At 60.3% G+C, this 16350-nt stretch overlaps 1 protein-coding gene and 1 long non-coding RNA gene across 10 annotated transcripts in view; one reads left to right on the top strand and one right to left on the bottom strand.

The window, feature by feature from the left end:
• The window catches only part of CCDC85C (coiled-coil domain containing 85C), an 83785-nt gene that overhangs the window by 29628 nt on the left and 37807 nt on the right, over window positions 1-16350 (top strand). The gene's annotated exons all lie outside the window — the stretch shown is intronic.
• Window positions 818-8190, bottom strand: LOC141277926 (uncharacterized). The gene is made up of 2 exons (XR_012329837.1): window positions 7102-8190; window positions 818-6876 (listed from the first exon to the last, which is right to left on the bottom strand). It is a non-coding gene; the product is annotated as an uncharacterized lncRNA (long non-coding RNA).

A 16350-nucleotide genomic window follows, 5' to 3' on the forward strand; every position in this document is an offset into this window, starting at 1 on the left:
TTTTGTGTACCGGTGAGTGCTGGGAATGGACCAGAGATGGGGGCAGGGGTTGCGTCTGGGAGGAGGGCCGCCTGGACTGGGGCTGGATGAGCAGCAGCTCTCCCTGGAGGTCTTGCAGCCCAGGGAGGATGCGGAGGTGGGATAGGACAGCACGGAGGCCACTGTGGCCGGAGTCTGGTAACCGAGGGGGCAGAGTGGGCGGAACTGTTGGAGTTGGGATTTTATCTAAGTTGGGCAGAGATGACACCATCTCATCTCACTTACACTTCTCGAGGTGTTCTGGTTTCCCGGTGGAGGATGGGCTCGGAGTGGGGTGTGGGTGCCTGCATTGGAGGACCCCTGCGGTGTCCTGGTGACAAAGGCCCTGTACACAACTTTCAGCCTAGGGGGAGGAGGTGACACCCCAACATGCTGGCGTTGGAACTTATGTATTATTTCTTAGAGAAAAGTAATTCAGTTTTTAAAAACAATTCATTTTGGGGGACTTCCCTGGTGGCGCAGTGATTTAGAATCTGGTTTAGAACCTGCCGATGCAGGGGACTCGGGTTCGATCCCTGGTCCGGGAAGATCCCACGTGCCGCGGAGCAGCTAAGCCCGTGCGCCACAACTACTGAGCCTGTGCCCTAGAGCCTGCGAGTCACAACTACTGAACCCGTGTGCCACAACTACTGAAACCCATGCATACCTAGAGCCTGTGCTCTGCAGCAAGAGAAGCCACCGCAATGAGAAGCCCGCGCACCGCAATGAGGAGTAGCCCCTGCTCGCCACAACTAGAGAAAGCCCACGCGCAGCAACGAAGACCCAAAGCAGCCAAAAATAAATAAAATAAATTTATAAAAATAAATAAATAAAATAAATAAATATGTAAAAATAAATTAAATAATAAAGAGAAGTAAATCTAACACCTGGCACATATTCTTTTTTTTTTTTTTTTGGCACATATTCTTTATTTAAATTTATTTTATTTTATTTATTTATTTTTGGCTGCGTTGGGTCTTGCTTGCTGTGTGCGGGCTTTCCCTGGTTGCGGCGAGCGGGGGTCACTCCTTGTTGCGGTGTGCGGGCTTCTCATTGCAGTGGCTTCTCTTGTTGCAGAGCTCGGGCTCTAGGCGCGCAGGCTTCAGTAGTTGTGGCACGTGGGCTCAGTAGTTATGGCTCGCAGGCTCTAGAGCGCAGGCTCAGTAGTTGTGCACGGGCCCAGTTGCTCCACAGCATGTGGGAACTTCCCAGACCAGGGCTCGAAACCGTGTCCCCTGCATTGGCAGGTGGGTTCTTAACCACTGTGCCACCAGGGAAGCCCATTGCACATATTCTTTAAAAAAAAAAACCCAAAAAACCAATTCATTTTTGAAGGGGGCGTGGCTGTCCCCCGGGGATGGAGGACTTCCCAGGGTGGCCGCAGCTTGGCCGTTCACAAACATTGCTCCCCACACCCTCCCCATCAAGGCTGGCTGTGTGGAGCCAGGGTCACAGGAAGCCCACCCTCTTGGTTCCTCCAGGACCTACCGCCCTGTGAAGGTGAGCCCATGGACTTGGGAGAGCGTGTAGAGAATCTCACCCCGCCCCTGACTTCCAGAGGCTTCCAGAGCCTGGAGTAGGGTTCGGGTTATAGGGCCGCGTGTGGGGAGCCTCTGGGCCTCATGAAGACGCCCCGCTGGGGGTAGGAGGCCCACACTGAGCAGTTTCTAGCTCCTTTGCCCAAACCCCTCACCCCGTCCCTTCAGCCCCTCTCCCTGTGGCTCAGGGCCAAGATAAAGGGCGAAGAGGCCGGGCAGGTGTGATGGTCCCAGCTTCCCATGGGTCAGGAGGCAGGAGGGAAGGGGCGAGAGGGATTTGTTGTTCTAATCAGCCTGGCGGAGCCTGGCTCATGAAACCAGGGTCCTGGAACCTGGCATCTGCCTGCCCAAAATATGTACATCCGTCAGCCCCCGGCCAGGCCACAAATTACCCTGTGCCTGTGATTCAGGTTCCCACCCACCTTTTTCTCCAAGGAGTTCCTGGCATCCTAAATCTTGCTGCATACAGAGGGGAAGAAAGGAGTCCGAGGTGGTACGAAGCGCTCTAGCATCCATGGACCGAGTTTGACCTTCCTGGTGGTGGAGTACCCGGCCGGCCCGCATCCCTAGCGTCCTGCCCAGGGACGCCCTGTTACCTTGGCCTTGGGCCCGGCCTTCGCTTCTCTGAACTGCTGCTCACCTGTCACATGGGGCTGGGGAGCAGCTCAGCGCCACGCATGTACAACGGGCACTTGGTCATCATAGCAGTCAGAGCTGGGTGTTTTTAATTAAATTGTTGGCTGTTATTCTCGCTGCTGTGGTAGCCCCGGCTGGCAGACCTCGGCGAGGTGAGAAGGCCTGGTGGCCCCGTGCTGGGCTTCCTTTGACTCAGTCCTCCTTCCTGTGCATTGCCCTCTCGCTGGGGTGGTTCGTTGGAGAGAGTGAGCCCCTGGCAAAGGTGGGGATGGCGGGGCTGGGGGGACAGTGAGTGGGTGGTGGTGGGGACCCTAAGGGCTGGCCTTGCTGCTTGGAGCTGGGGAGGTGGCAGGGAAGGGGTCTTCTTTCCGTCACCTGGGACCCCCCCAGACTGCTGCCAGCCCCAGCGCCAGCCCCAGCATGTGCCACCGTCTCCATGTTTGCTTTTGCCCTTCAATTTGTATCAGGGCCCGAGTCTGCTTCTCTCTGAAGCCACATATACCCATAAGGTTTGTGTTTTCTGAGGTCAGTGGCCAAGGAGGTCAACACCTGGATAAGGCGCACTTGGCTCCAGGAGGACCCCTCGTTTCCAGCGGCCCGCAGGGCATATCTTGAGGTCCAGGGACGCGTTTTCATCTCTCCTGTCTGGGCTGTCAGGTTGTAGCCTCATGCTCCCCTCTGACCGCCCCCTGCTGGCCTGTCACCACCTTAGAAGCCTCTGCCTGGGCCACTTCTGGTCCCTGTTGTGGTTCTATAGAGTGGGGTTGATAAGGGACCCACATCACAGGGTCTGTGTACAGTAAGGGGCCAGGCACGCAGGCCACCCCCGCATTCGTGACCATCCTGAGGCCGGTGGGAGGAAGCTCTCTGTGCAGGGCCCCTTTGAGGGTTCACAGAAAACCCCAGTGTTGGCTGCTGTGTGGCTTTGGGCTGGCCGGTTAACCTCTCTGTGCCTCTTTCCTCATGGGTCTAGTGGGGGACTGTTAGAACCTTCCTTACTGCAGGGTGTGGTGAACGCTGGCTGGGATGAGGTGTGTGAGGTGCTCAGGTGTGTAAAGGAGCGAGGCTGTGATGTCCGCACGTGGATGTCACTCCCTGCGGAGGGTGATTTGGTTTTGGGAACGCATATTTCCAGCCCCACATCAAGGGTTCCTTCTTTGGAGCCATTCTCACTTGCACAGGTCCCGTCCTGCTCTCATTGTAAGCTGCCCGGTGGAGGCTGGCCCTTAGCTCAGGATCTTTCCACCCAGCTCAGCGGCAGCAAATGTCCTAAATGAGCCCGCGTCTGGGACGGTAACTTTAATAGTGATGGTCCGCACCTTTGTGTGCAGACACCACGCTCAGCACTCCTGTGTGGTACCTCAGAGGTGTGAGATCGGAATGAAGGTCTCAGGCTCTAACGAGGACGCCTGGGGTGGCGTGGGATCCCACTGTGAGGTCGGATGCTCTTGGTTTTCACGTGTTGGTTCTGGAGTGTCCTGGCTTTGTAGCCTCAGGCAGCTGGGTCCCTGTCTCTTGTCTTCTTAGGGCCTCTCTGGATAGGAGACGTTGACTTTTGTGGCAGCGGGTTTTGCCTTGGCACCAGGGGCCCCCCCGTAACTGCCAAGAGCCCCGGGCAGTGGTGGTGTGCTGCCCCCAGCCACACGCACTGCTTCGGAATCCCGCCTGGTGCAGCTGAGCAAACACCCCGCTGGCCAGTGGCCTGTTGGCTGGGGGCATCAGTGCTTCAGAAACCGGAGCCCTGTGTCGTGTGGTTTGCAGCTTCCTGGTTCCTGGGCTTATAGCTTCCTTGCCGTGGGACCACACTTGGGAGTTAGAATTTGTTATTTTATTTTATTTTTTTTGCGGTACGCGGGCCTCTCACTGCTGTGGCCTCTCCCGTTGCGGAGCACAGGCTCCGGACGCGCAGGCTCAGCGGCCATGGCTCACGGGCCCAGCCGCTCCGCGGCATGTGGGATCTTCCCGGACCGGGGCACGAACCCGCGTCCCCTGCATCGGCAGGCGGACTCTCAACCACTGCGCCACCAGGGAAGCCGGGAGTTAGAATTTGGATCTTCCTTTGTGGATAAGGCATGAGGTCACATGGGTCTTTTGTCGAAGTTGGCTGTTGCGTGGCCGGGTTTGGGGGCAGGGGCTGGGCTGCCGGGCCGAGGCTTGGGGTCTGGCCATCCCTCTCTGCCCCCTTTCTCCCTGTAGCAGCCACCCCCTCGCCATCCCTGGGACCCTCGGCCAGCCCACTGAGGGGGCTGTTTCTGGGGCCCATGTTCCTGCTGCTGTACCAGGCACCGGCCTCCCCAGGAGAGAGTGCCCTGCCTGCCTTTCAGGACCACGTTCAAGGTGGAGCAGGGGTGGGGACGCTGGAGAAGCCGGATGGGAGTGCTCCCACCCTCACATCGTTTCCAGTTCTGTCTCTGACGAGGTAATCCTCTCCTTTGTTGACAGCCTGACTGAAGTCATGTTTTATCTGCCCTTTTCTCTGAGCCTGTGTCTGGCTTTTGGCCAAACCACTAGTAATCACACAGCTCGCAGTAATCCTTACAGTTGTGGGATGTGTGGCCCGGCCCTGTCCTGCAGCCCCAGAAAGGCCCAGCTTCCTCCTCCCTGAGGACGCTGCACCCTCGTCAGCTGGTGTGCGTCCCCCTCCGTGTGGGCACAGGGTCCGGCGGCGACTTCTCTCCTTCAGCGGTGTCCTCATGTCTGCTCACCTGCCAGCCCGTCAGGAGGGCGCTGTCTTCTGAGCGTTGGCGTGTGTCCAGGGGTCCACAGAGGAGGCCCCTGGGGCTCGCCCGCACCCTGCAAGGCAGCTAGGGAGGTGGGATGTGCCTCGAGATGCCTGGGACAGAGGTTCCAGGGCGAGGAGGGGCAGAAGAGGTTGGAGGAGGTTGGAGGGGGCCCAGGGGCCCTGGAATCGTCCTCCTTCCCAGGCCCTCGGAAATGCACACACCTGGCTAGCAGCCCCCCATCTTGGGTCTGGAGGCCTGGGTTACACAGCAAAGAGGCCTTTCCCACTGCCGCTCTGTTGAACAGCTGTGGATGCCCCCAAGTACACAAGGCTGGCTATCCACTCCCAGCAGAAAATGGGCACCAAAGTGGCAGAGGCAGGACTATAGATGCTGGAACTCTGGGACCCTGGCCTTCCCTAGGCAGAGGCCGGAGGGCACAGGGGCTGGCCCAATGTCCTGACTCCGGCCAGTCTGGGCCAGTGGCCCCTTGAGGGCTAGCCCTGGGTCAGTGAGGCCAGAGTCAGGGAGCAAATTCATGGGTAGCAGGGAAAGGTCACAGACACTGGCCCCTGAGGGTGTCCCGGGCCGGGGGTCCCTTCTGCCGTGAGAACAAGGCTCTCATGGAACTCTTTACAAAAAGTGTGCTGTCCTGTCTCATCGGTCAACACGCCATGTCCTGGTGCCGGGGTCAGGGCGGCTTTTCCAGGGGCTCCTGGGACTGCTCCTGCCGTTTCATCCTCGTGTCAGCCAGACTGGGGATGGGGGCCTGCCTTCCCTGTTCCTCAGATGAGGGGCCCCCGTGGAGGCCCAGACACGGGCCGAGCTGGCAGCTCGGGGACTTGGGGCAGCTCTGCGCGTGACTTGGGGCAGCTCTCTGCGTGACTTGGGGAGGCCAGGGTGTTTGGGATCTGCGGGCCTCGCCCTGCCTCGTGGCGTCTGGGTGCGGCAGGCGTGGCATCACAGCAGCACCCTGACCGTGGCGGGTTGCGCAGAAGTTCCAGCCTCCTCAGCCGCTGCCGCTTTGGGGATCAGAGCCACTGAACCCCTTCTTTTCAGCGGAGGGTGAGGGACAGTGAAGCGGCCGAGAGCCCACTGCCACTTGCAGAAGGCAGGTGCCCAGCTGGGAGAGACACGTGGGGCGGTGGACCGTGCTGGACTCCGGTCTAAGGGGGTCGCTGGGCATGGGGCGGGTGGTGGACGTGCTTGAGGCCTTTTCAGGGCAGCAGACACCTGGCAGGAGGCGGGCGCCTGCCCAGACCCTGATACTGAGAATCTCTCCCGCTGTAAACGGGTGCAGGGTTCACAGGGTCAGGCGGGGAGCTGTAGGGCCTGGGCACCTTGCTCACTCTCCAGGAGGGGGTGAACAGGACGCCTCCCCTCCCTGGATGGCTGGCGGCGGGTGGGGGCGGGGAGCAGGGAGGCAGGAGACCGTAGGTTAGGGATGAAGAGCCCAGCTCTGAGAGGGTCAGCCCTGGACTCAAGGTCTTAGATCCACCAGCTACCATTCTGGGTGATGTGGGCCCTTGACACCACCCCCCTGGAGCCTCAGTTTCCCCGTCTGGAAAATAGGGCGATGACGGCGCATCCCTCGTAGGCCTGAGTAATTCGTGTGATGTGTTTGGCAGAGCGCCTGGCACGTAGCAAGTGCTGAGCAGACTTTGGCAGTGGCCGTGACGGCTGTGAGTGAGCCTTCCCCGCAGTCGGTGCTCAGGAAAGACCAGCTTCCTTTTGCAGTAGCACCCAGTTTAAGCCGGGAGGATGCGGGGTCCCTTGCCGCGCCCCTTCCGATCTCCCGGGACCCTCTATAAAGTTGCCCCGTTGCGCCCCACAGCTGCCTTCCCTTGCCTTGGGGTGGGGGGCCGCCAGCGTGCCCCTCCTGCATCATGATGCCTCTTCTTTGGGGTCCCCCTGCTCTGCTGGAGGCCTGTTTGTGTTTGTGGCTGTTCTGCTCGGGTCCAGTTCTGTTAATAGAAGAGCAGACAATGGTTATGAAGCAGCAGGGGCTGGCGAGTGGGGCGGGGCATGGGGGTGCCGCTGGCGTCCTGCTGGGCTCCCACGTCCATCACACGGCAGGAGGAGGTGGCAGCCTGCCTGCACCCAGCCTGGGCACGTACCACCCTCTCTCCCAGGGCTACATGAATCATGGGGACACTCTGCCCCTGGGTCAGTGCAGTGGAGCTCGTTACCTGTCTGATCTTTAGGCCTCCTTGTGCTCGTCCCAGGTTAGTGCCACTCAGGTTTTGGATCGTCTCTGGTAGAGGGTCCTAGGTGGCCCGTCTTGTACGAGGGGGACTGAAGTCCCTCCCCCTCGGCACAGTGCAGGGCGTTGTGTGCCAGAGGGGTGCCCGGCCCGGCGCCCCGCGCCGGGGGTCAGCTCTCCTCCCCCTACATGCATGCTCCATGTCCTGGGAGATCCTCTGAGAGCCTGAGTCCCGGGCTGTGGTCGCAGTGGAGGAGGGGACCACTGCAAGGAAGGGGACAGCATGTCCAAGTGTCCTGGACAGGAGCAGAGGCATTGCACTGTTGGCAGGTGTGGGAGGGACTCATTGCTGTTCATGCCTCTTCCCGGGGCTCCCGGAGGCCCGTGGCGCCTGGCGTGGCCCTTCCCGGCTGACTTTTCCAAACCATCCACTGCCTGCTCCCCCGCAGGTCTGGGGAATGCCGAGGGAGTCCCAGCCCAGCCCTGCTGTGGGACTCAGCCACCCTACCTCCTTCAATTTCCTTCTCCCCTCCAGGCCCCTCTGTCTCCACGTTCAGGGACCTTGGCCCGGTAGCTGGCCTCTGGGGCTGGCGTTTTCTTGTGACCGCCCCTGGGCTTTAACTCCCGGGCTTTCAGTGGGATGGAGCGGTGTGCTCAGGCCGTGCTCTGCTGGGTTGTGCAGGCTCGTTGTGTGGCCCCCTCCCCCTTCTGCAGTCTTGTTTGCCTCGGCTGGCAGGCAGGTGTCTGTACCATGTGAGACGCTCTCGGTGGGGCATGGAGCTGTGTCTGGGCCTGCAGGCAGACGATCTGGGCTGCATCCTGCGCCCTCATTGGTGGAGTGCACTTGGTCAGTGGTGGACTCTGAGCCTCAGTTTCTTTGTTGGTGAGATGGGAGAACTTAATGTAAGCTGGTCCATGAGGCTGTTGGGAGGCTCAAACGCAGTGATGGGGCAAACGAGTTTTGTGTCTGTAAATAGACCTCTGCAGGATGGACATCCCAGCTTCGTGCAATCAGTGGGCACGTCTGCCGCCTGCCCTGAGACGGTGAGCGCCAAGGGCGGGAGCTACAGGGGCCGCATCCCCGAGTGAGGCCCAGGGTGGTGCGCCTCTGTCTTAGGACCCCCGTCCCCCTCTGCAGCCCCCCTTACCCCTGCCCACCCAGGCCCACCCCCATATGTTGGGGGTGGGATGCAGGGAGGCCCCCATCAGCTGAGTGTCACGGGTCAGCTCTCCCTTGGTGACGTCGTATCTGACCTGTCAGGTCCTGTGACTACACAGCCCCTCAGCCCGGTAGCTGTGAGAGGACTGCGGACTGGCTGGGAGGAGGGGAGGGGTGGCAGGAGTTGACGCAGTGCTTGGGGACCAGGGTCCCCAAGCGGCTGTGCTTTCGCCTGAGCTGACTGTCATTGGTGAACCCAGCTGGGGGACAGAGCAATCAGTGGCCCGTGACTAAGCTCCGAGAGTGGCGCTTGGCTGCGTGCTCAGAGGCCTGAGGCCACCTGGGGAGGGGCCGTTTCCCTTCTTCTTTGGGGCTGGTTGTCCCCGGTGGCCGCTGCTCCCGCCCGTATTCCTGGCAGTTCCAGAGCATTCCGGGGACAAGCACACTTTCCTCACAGACCGTTTTCTCCTGCATCTGCCCCCACCTACTCCCCACCCTCCATCCAGTCGCCCTGTAAACCCATGCAGTCTGTCCCGAAGGTCTCAGATTGGCCACATGCCCATCTTTCTGTAAAGACAGTTTAATTTGGAGCGTCCCCGAGGGGGCTTGACAGGCTAGACATTGTTCCTGGTATCGGGAGATGAGCCCGGATGAGCCACCAGCCAGCTCCCCCCGCCTCAGCTCCCTGACGGCTTTAACCGGCCACTTCCCGCCGTCAGGATCCATGCCAGGCACCATCCAGGGAGACGCACACACATGACCTGAGAGACGCACACACATGACCTGAGAGACGCACACACATGACCTGAGAGACGCACACACAGGTTGGCCGAGTCCCTGCCCTCAGGGAGCTCACAGTCAGATGGTGGAGGCTGATTCAGGGAAAAGGTGACACAATGAGACGAGAATCAAAGAGAGCTTGAAGCTCTGGTGCAGGTAGCTGGAGAGCACGCGTCCCCAGCGGGGCAATTCTAGAAGGCTCTGTGGAGGAGGGGGGCCTCAGAAAAGGGGTGACTTGTGCCTGCTGAACTCGACGCTGGGATACACACATCTGCCTAGCTGCAGGGGGGTGTGTCCCGGGGTGAGCCGGGTCCTGCTCCCCTTTTCCAGCCATGCCAGCCAGGGGTGCGGGGGGGCCAACACCGGCCAGAGGAGGCACTTCCCCGGGTGAGAGGACCAGAAAGCAGCGAGCAGGCGGCATGCGGAGCCTAAAAGGCCTCCAGCCGGCTAACTCCTTCTCTTCAAAGAACAAAGGACGAGACAGAAAACTTTTCTCATACGTGCTAATGGGAGACGGAGGCTGTCATGCATGCTAATGGGAGTGTGAATGGGGCCAGCCCCTATGGAGGGCAGTTTGGTGACTTAGAAAATTGCAGAGGCATGTCCCCTTTGGCCCAGCAATCCCACTGCCGGGAATTTATCCTACAGCGGGCAGCACGCGTGCAGATGGGGCACGCCCAGGCCCTCATGGCAGCGGTGCTTGTGATAGTTGAGATTGGAGACAGCCCAGGGGTCCACTGCCTAGGACTGGTGCCTGCCATCCCCCCACCCCCTGCCCCGTGCGCCGTGGGAGCCATCCTCAGAGGGAAGGCGGGACTCGGCCAGCCCAGCCTGGCGTGTCCCCAGGAGTTGCAGAGCCCACCTGCTCCCTCGTGTGCCGTGCACAGGACCCCTTTCCCTTGGAGAAGCACGCTGGGGCTGCTGGCACATGGAGGCCAGGGCAGCCCATGGGAGGGGATGATTTATGCCTGCCTGCTGGGAAGCACTGCGCCTTCTGCCAGCACTCGGGGAGTGTGGTGCCCGGCGTCTCCCTGCCTGCTCTGTCGCCCTCCCCATTTCGTCCCGGTGTCTTGCAGATACAGTGACCACTTAATCACCCCGTGGTTCTGCCTACTCCCCTGGCGGCGATACACCTGCCTGAGGTCCTCTTGATGGTCCAGCTGTGCCCTAGGCCGCCTGTGCCTGAGGGCCAGGGACCAGGAGGCGGTCAGGGCAGGGGCGAGCGAGGCGTGGCTTGGGCCAGTTCCCGAGTGTCCTGCCCACAGCTCCTGCTGGGTCCCGACAGGATGAGCGATTGGCTTGAAGGGGCCGCTGGCCACGCCATGCCATCTGGCAGGGCTATTGTGGACCACACAAAGGATGGAGCATGGCAGGGCAGGGGCCAGCCGAGCAGTGGACAGAGGAGCGGGAGGGAGGACGCCAGCCTCCCAGCCCACACCCTGCCGGCGGGAGCCGGCCCGTCTGTTCCTGCCGTGGATGTGGCTTCAGAGCAGAGACCTGGGTTATCGCTTCCTGGGGCGCCGAGGGGTGATTTCTCACCGTGCCCCCCCCCCCCCCGAATCTTCGGCTAGAATGCTTTAAACAACTCTGGCTCTGAGCTGATTTATCGCTCTGCTAAGATGCAAAGGCAGTTTTATGTACTAGGTAATTAAGTGGCATTATAGATGGCTCGAGAGTAAGTGGCGCTGTTTTAATAATTAAAATAAATGACTCCTCGACTGCTTCCCAGCTCAATACTTTTTCCTCAGTGTTGAGACCCTGGAGAGAGGCGGGGCACCTGTGTGGGTGCACCCCGTGTGAATGTGTGTACGTGGGAGTGTGTGCGTACGTGCACACGTGCGAGCTCACGTGTGTGAGTGTGAGGTGTGCAGGGGAAGGAGAAGTGGGTGGCTCCTTCGCAATGTCTGGTCTCCAGCACAGCCCTCGGGGAGCACGTGTCACTCGGGCCAGGCGGTGCGCTGTCCCGGATAGTTTATCTCTCTTCCGCTTGCGCGGCCAGACTGACCCGGGGTGGGCGCTGGACGTCACCCCGCCCCTGTGAGGCAGCCCTGATTCAGACCCCAGCTCTGGTGCCCTCTGGCTGTGGTCAGGCTGCCCCCTTGGAGGCTCAGTTTCAGTTCCCGTACGACGTGGTGACAGTCCCCGTCTCTGTACTGGGTGCCAGGCACCCAGGGGCATGTTAACCTCCTCTGAGGATTGAGAGGCAGGGAGCTCCAGCTCTGTTGTGGCACTGGGTGGGGGTGGCCACCGCCCTTGAGACCTGAGTGAGCAGTAGGCTTGCCAGAGGGGTGCAAGGTCATGGGCAGCAGAGGCAAAATGGGGAGCAGGACTTGTGGCCGGGGAGGGACCTCGGCCCCGGCTGGCTGGATCGTCTGTCCCTCCGAACATCTGCTGCCTGCCGGGGGCTGCACGAGCCCAGGAGGCAGCGGGCCAGCCTGCTGGGGCACGTCATTGTCTTCTGCCCCAGACAGTGCTTTTGTTTTGTGGGAGGGTGGCCTTCCCCCAAAGACGTGGGCTGTGGCGAAACACACAGGCCCCTCCGTGGGGCTGACCCTTGGCTGGCTGCCTGCTGGGCATTTCTGAGGGAGGATGGCATTGAAGGAAGCAAGAGGCCCAGTGGGCAGCTCTGCACCGAGGTCATCACGTGCGTGGCCGGGGAGGGGAAGGAGGGGACGTACACATCGCTGGGGGTCAGGCCTCCCCACGTCCTGTGTCCTGCGGAATTGAGTTTAATTGAATCTTACCGGCTCTGCAGCAAAGGTGCTTCTTTCACAGCTGGGAGAGTGGCAACTCAGGGGCCCAAGTCACCAGGCGGGGCCGGGTGTGAAGTCCCCTTCCTCCCGCCCTCCCGCCTGGCCCCCGATCCTCGGTCTGGCCTCCCACGGAAGTGTCCTAGGCCGCAGTGCGTGCAGGCAGGGTGCTGGGAGCTCATGGGTGGAATGTGGCTGGACCGAGCCGGGCCCCCAGGCAGAGGCGGCCCTGGCGCAGCCTGGCCCTCGGAGGGCGTGTGCTGCCCTGTCTGCGGGTGCCTCACTCTGGCCCCCTCCCTTTTGCTGCTGCGAGCTCCCAGGGTGAACCCTTGTGCTCAGAGTCTGCTTCCAGGGCCTGGCACGGTGGGGGGCACCCACTGAGCGTCATCTGGGCCTGGGTCTGCCCATCGGGGCACAGCTCTGTGGTTCGAAGCCCCTCTTCCTCTGCCCCTCTGACCCTACCGCTCTGGGAGGCCCCAGCTGGCCCCCCGGCACGTCTTTCCCCAGGGCGCGAGTGTCTTTTCAAGCCGGGTAAATGGAGTGATGCCAGTGAGGTTTGGTTGCCAGAGGAGCTCGCCCAGGCTCAGGCGGTTCCAGCGCTCACATCCAGACACGTCTAGGCTTAGTGTTGCCTGTCGCAGCAGGGGCAGCCATGCGAAGGCCACCCTCGGGTGCTCTTGCTTCCTGAGGGACCCTGGAGCTGTGGGGGACATCGCTCCGGACGGGCACAGCCTCCTGAGGCTGCCCTGTGAGCACCCTTCCCGACAGGGCCACAGGCTGGGGTCCTACTTCTTGTGGGCAGAGGTGAGGCACCTGCAGGCCTGGGAGGGAGAGCGTGGCGTGGGGTGGACTCGGGCAGGGCCTGTCTGCGCTGTGGCTCCCTGAGGACCTGCTGCTGCCTGTCCCCACCCCCCCACTGCCCCGCCGCCTGTGTAATCACTGAATTTTGGAGCCTGGGGACTGAAGATGGTCCTGAAGATCCAGGAGCTTGCCCGCCATCAGGCAGGGGGTGTGGAATAAGCCTTGCTTCTCCCCTCGCTCCCCTTGGAGCCCTGGAGAAGGGCCGGTGCCGCCTGAGGCTTCTCTCCCGCTGTGGGATGGGCCCCGGCCCAGGCTGCGTTTGGGCCTCGGGGTAGGAGGAAGTCGCGAGAAGCAGAGAACCACGTCAGAGGTGTTCTGGTCCAGCCCACCGTACAGGCTGGGACCACACAGTGAGGGGTGGCAGGCCAGGGCTCCACCTGGCCTGGCGCAGAGAGGCCATTGATGCCCCACATGGTGCCCTCCAGGGGCAGTGCCACCTGATGGTGCCTGCACGTGAGTGAATTGCCCTGGCTGGACGGAGGGCGCTGGCCTGTGGCTGCAGCCAGTCCCCTGGTGCAGCTGGAATCCCCCCAACGCTGCGGGGGGGGGCAGTGGGCGGACCCTGGCTTCTCATCCTGGCTCTGCGACTCCCCAAGAGGCTGGACCCCTCTCTGGATCTTGGTTCCCTGCAGAAGGGATTTCTCAGGCTCCCGCGGGCTCCAGCGTCGGGGCAGAGCTGGGCAGTGGTTGTTAATTAACCAAACTGCGCCCTTGGGGGTGTGCGACCAGCACAGGGACTCTCTCAGCTGGGAGTTTTCTTGCATGTGTGACCTCTCTCCAGGCCGTGGACCCACCTGGGCGGAGGAGCATGCTTTGAATAGCTGACTCCCTCCAGGGCCCTCTGAGAGGGAGTGTCTCCTTTGCACTCTTACTCAGTGGCATGGGAATGTCTTCGGGGAAAGGGCAGGACCCACTGGACATTACCGAGCCCCCTCCCTGGCTCTCCAAAGCGAGCCTGATGCTGTGGCCTCGTGGGGCTGCTCTGAGAGTCAAGATGGGGAGTGCCGAGGGCCTGTCCGGCTCCTGGCCTGCTGCAGGGGAGGGCTCTAGAATTGCTCCATGAGGGCTTTGTCATTCCCGTCTGCCCCCGTACTTTTATTCAAGGCGATTTTGCCAGCGCTGCTGCCTTCCAGTGACCTCACCACGTGTGTGACCATCACCGTTTCCCGGATGGGAAACTGAGACTCAGAGGGTTCATCCCAGGATCTCCCAGTCCAGACCCTCCCACCTGCCCCTGTGCTGGTCTGAAGACCCCTCTGTTGGCCGGGACAAGTGGGCAGCCTTGGGTGGCAACCGCTCAGAGGCAGCTCTGGCCCGAGAGCTCCTGGGTCTCGTCCCTTGTGTCCAGGGCACGTCTACCTGGGGAGGCAGCTGGTGTGAGCCAGTTCCGACAAGGAGAGGAATTCCGTGGCTGTGCAGGGCGGGGAATTGATTTGATCGATTTTATTTCTAAGGCGATTTTATTTCTTGTTAGAGAAACAGGAAGATTTGGAAAAGTAGAAAGAAAATCAAAACATGTTTAGCCCAGGGCTTCCCTGGTGGCACAGTGGTTGAGAGTCCGCTTGCCGATGCAGGGGACGTGGGCTCGTGCCCCGGTCACGGGAAGATCCCACATGCCGTGGAGCGGCTGGGCCTGTGAGCCATGGCTGCTGAACCTGCGCGTCCGGAGCCTGTGCTCCGCAACGGGAGAGGCCACAACAGTGAGAGGCCCACATACCGCAAAAAAAAGCCCAAAAAGTAGAATACACCCCGGTTTGGATCCGCCTGCAGCCACGGGTGTTCTCAAGCTGAAAACTCAAACTTATTTTTCCATCTACCGCTTGGGAGGCCCGACCATCCCAAACTGAAACTGCATCATTACTTCAAAACCAGGGGAAAACAGGAAAAAAAGAATTCCTTTCCTGTGCCTTCAATTATCAGGCCCAGAAATTAACCTGTGTGCTTAGGTGACAGTTCAGTTCAGGAGAGGCCACAGCACTGAGGGACCCGCATACCGCAAAAAAAAAAAACCAAAAAAAAAAAACCAAAAAAACATGTTTAGCCCAGTCCCCCCCCGCACCCCGACCCTGCTCTGAATATCTCCCACTACAATGGCAGTGTTTTATCCCCCCCCCCCTCCCCGCCTCCCCCCCCACCTATCCCGCCTCCCCCCGCCCCCGGCGTGTTTTGGCTGCTGGTTATCTTGCTGTGTGTTTAGTGTAGAATCTGGCTTTTTTCCCTCAACATTGCATCAGACGCGCTTTTCCTCTTGGTCTTCGTAAACCTTGTTAGTGTCTATACAACACCCCTTCAAGTGAGTTAACCAGAATTTACGTGACTGGCGCTCTGTTGTTGGAAAGCATAGGTTGTGTCCTGGCGTGTTGGCAGCTACGTTTCCTGCACGCAGTGCTTTAGGTCGGCGGTCGGCCTCTGCCTGGGAGGAGGGCTGTCGGTTTGGGGGCTGTGACAGGGACTCCAAGGCCCCGCCGTGGACAACACTCCGGGCAGCACGGCAGGGTGACGCCCGGGATGGCTCATGGCTCATGTCGGAGGTGATGTGTGTGGCTGCGAGTTGCTTGGCATGTCCCATTCTTGCCCTTAAACATCCCTAAGAGAGAATGTGTTAGTTTCCTCATCACTTGGTCATTCCTTCTCTGTAGGTGGGCTGTCCTTCCCCTGAACCATTTGAGAGAAGTTGGGGTTAACATACCCCTTCAGCCTCAACACTCCAGTGTGGGTTTCCTAGGATCGAGGACTTTCACTTAGGTGGTGACAGTACGGTGACAGTGTCGGGAGATTGAAGCTGGCCCGCTGCGCGTCCCAGCACGGTGTTTTAGAGCAGTTGCTTTCTGATCGGGGATCCAGCGCAGGATCACACACTCCCTTTAGCCTTCCTTCATTCGGAAAGTCTCCTCCCTCCGCCTTTGACATGTCATCTACGTTTTGAAGACCACAGACCAGCCCCGCGTTTGGCTCACGGTTGGATGCAGACTGTGTGTTTGGGGCAGGAACGGCCCCGAGGGGATGCTGTGCTGTCGGCCTGTCCTGCCAGGAGGTACCTGGTGTGGCCCGTCTTGGGAGCAAACTTCCATCCGTTGGGTCAGGAGGTCTCCCCACTGTGAGGTTAGTACATATAACTTTGTAATTAATAAGTAACTTGTGGGAGGCACTTTGAGGTCACACAGGTGTCTTGATCCTCACCGGGCGCCCACAAGGCTTGCGTCCATTGGCACCGCTCTGGCGGTGGTAATGATGACTTGCTAACTTGTCTGTCCGTCTGCACCCAGCAGCTGGAATTCTGCTGTGAGGGGCCTTCCCCTTCTCCCTCATCGGGCTGTGTGTGTGGACGTGTCTTTTATCAGTGTGGATTCTTATTTTATCCAACGTGATTGTAATCTCTGGCTCTCATTGTCATTGTCATTGTCACCTTGCCCGGCACAAACAGCTGGCTAGATGCCAGGGAGGAGAAGGGAGTTGGGATTTGACATGTGTCCACTGTAGGGCCTGGGGGCCAGGATGGCCTGTGACCTCAGGCAAGTTGGTGAGTACCTCGGGGTCCATCGTTACCCTGATGTTAGCAAGAGAGGTTGGGCTGACCTTGAAGGCCCTTTTGCTCCCTTTGGGGTCCCCTTCCAGGCCTTGTGCTGTCCCCCTGCTGAGGCTGGGAGTTGGCTGTGGGGCAGTTCCTGGTGGCCAGCTGTCACCT

This window comes from Tursiops truncatus, chromosome 2 (genome assembly GCF_011762595.2).
Source record: "Tursiops truncatus isolate mTurTru1 chromosome 2, mTurTru1.mat.Y, whole genome shotgun sequence".
Taxonomy (NCBI): domain Eukaryota; kingdom Metazoa; phylum Chordata; class Mammalia; order Artiodactyla; family Delphinidae; genus Tursiops; species Tursiops truncatus.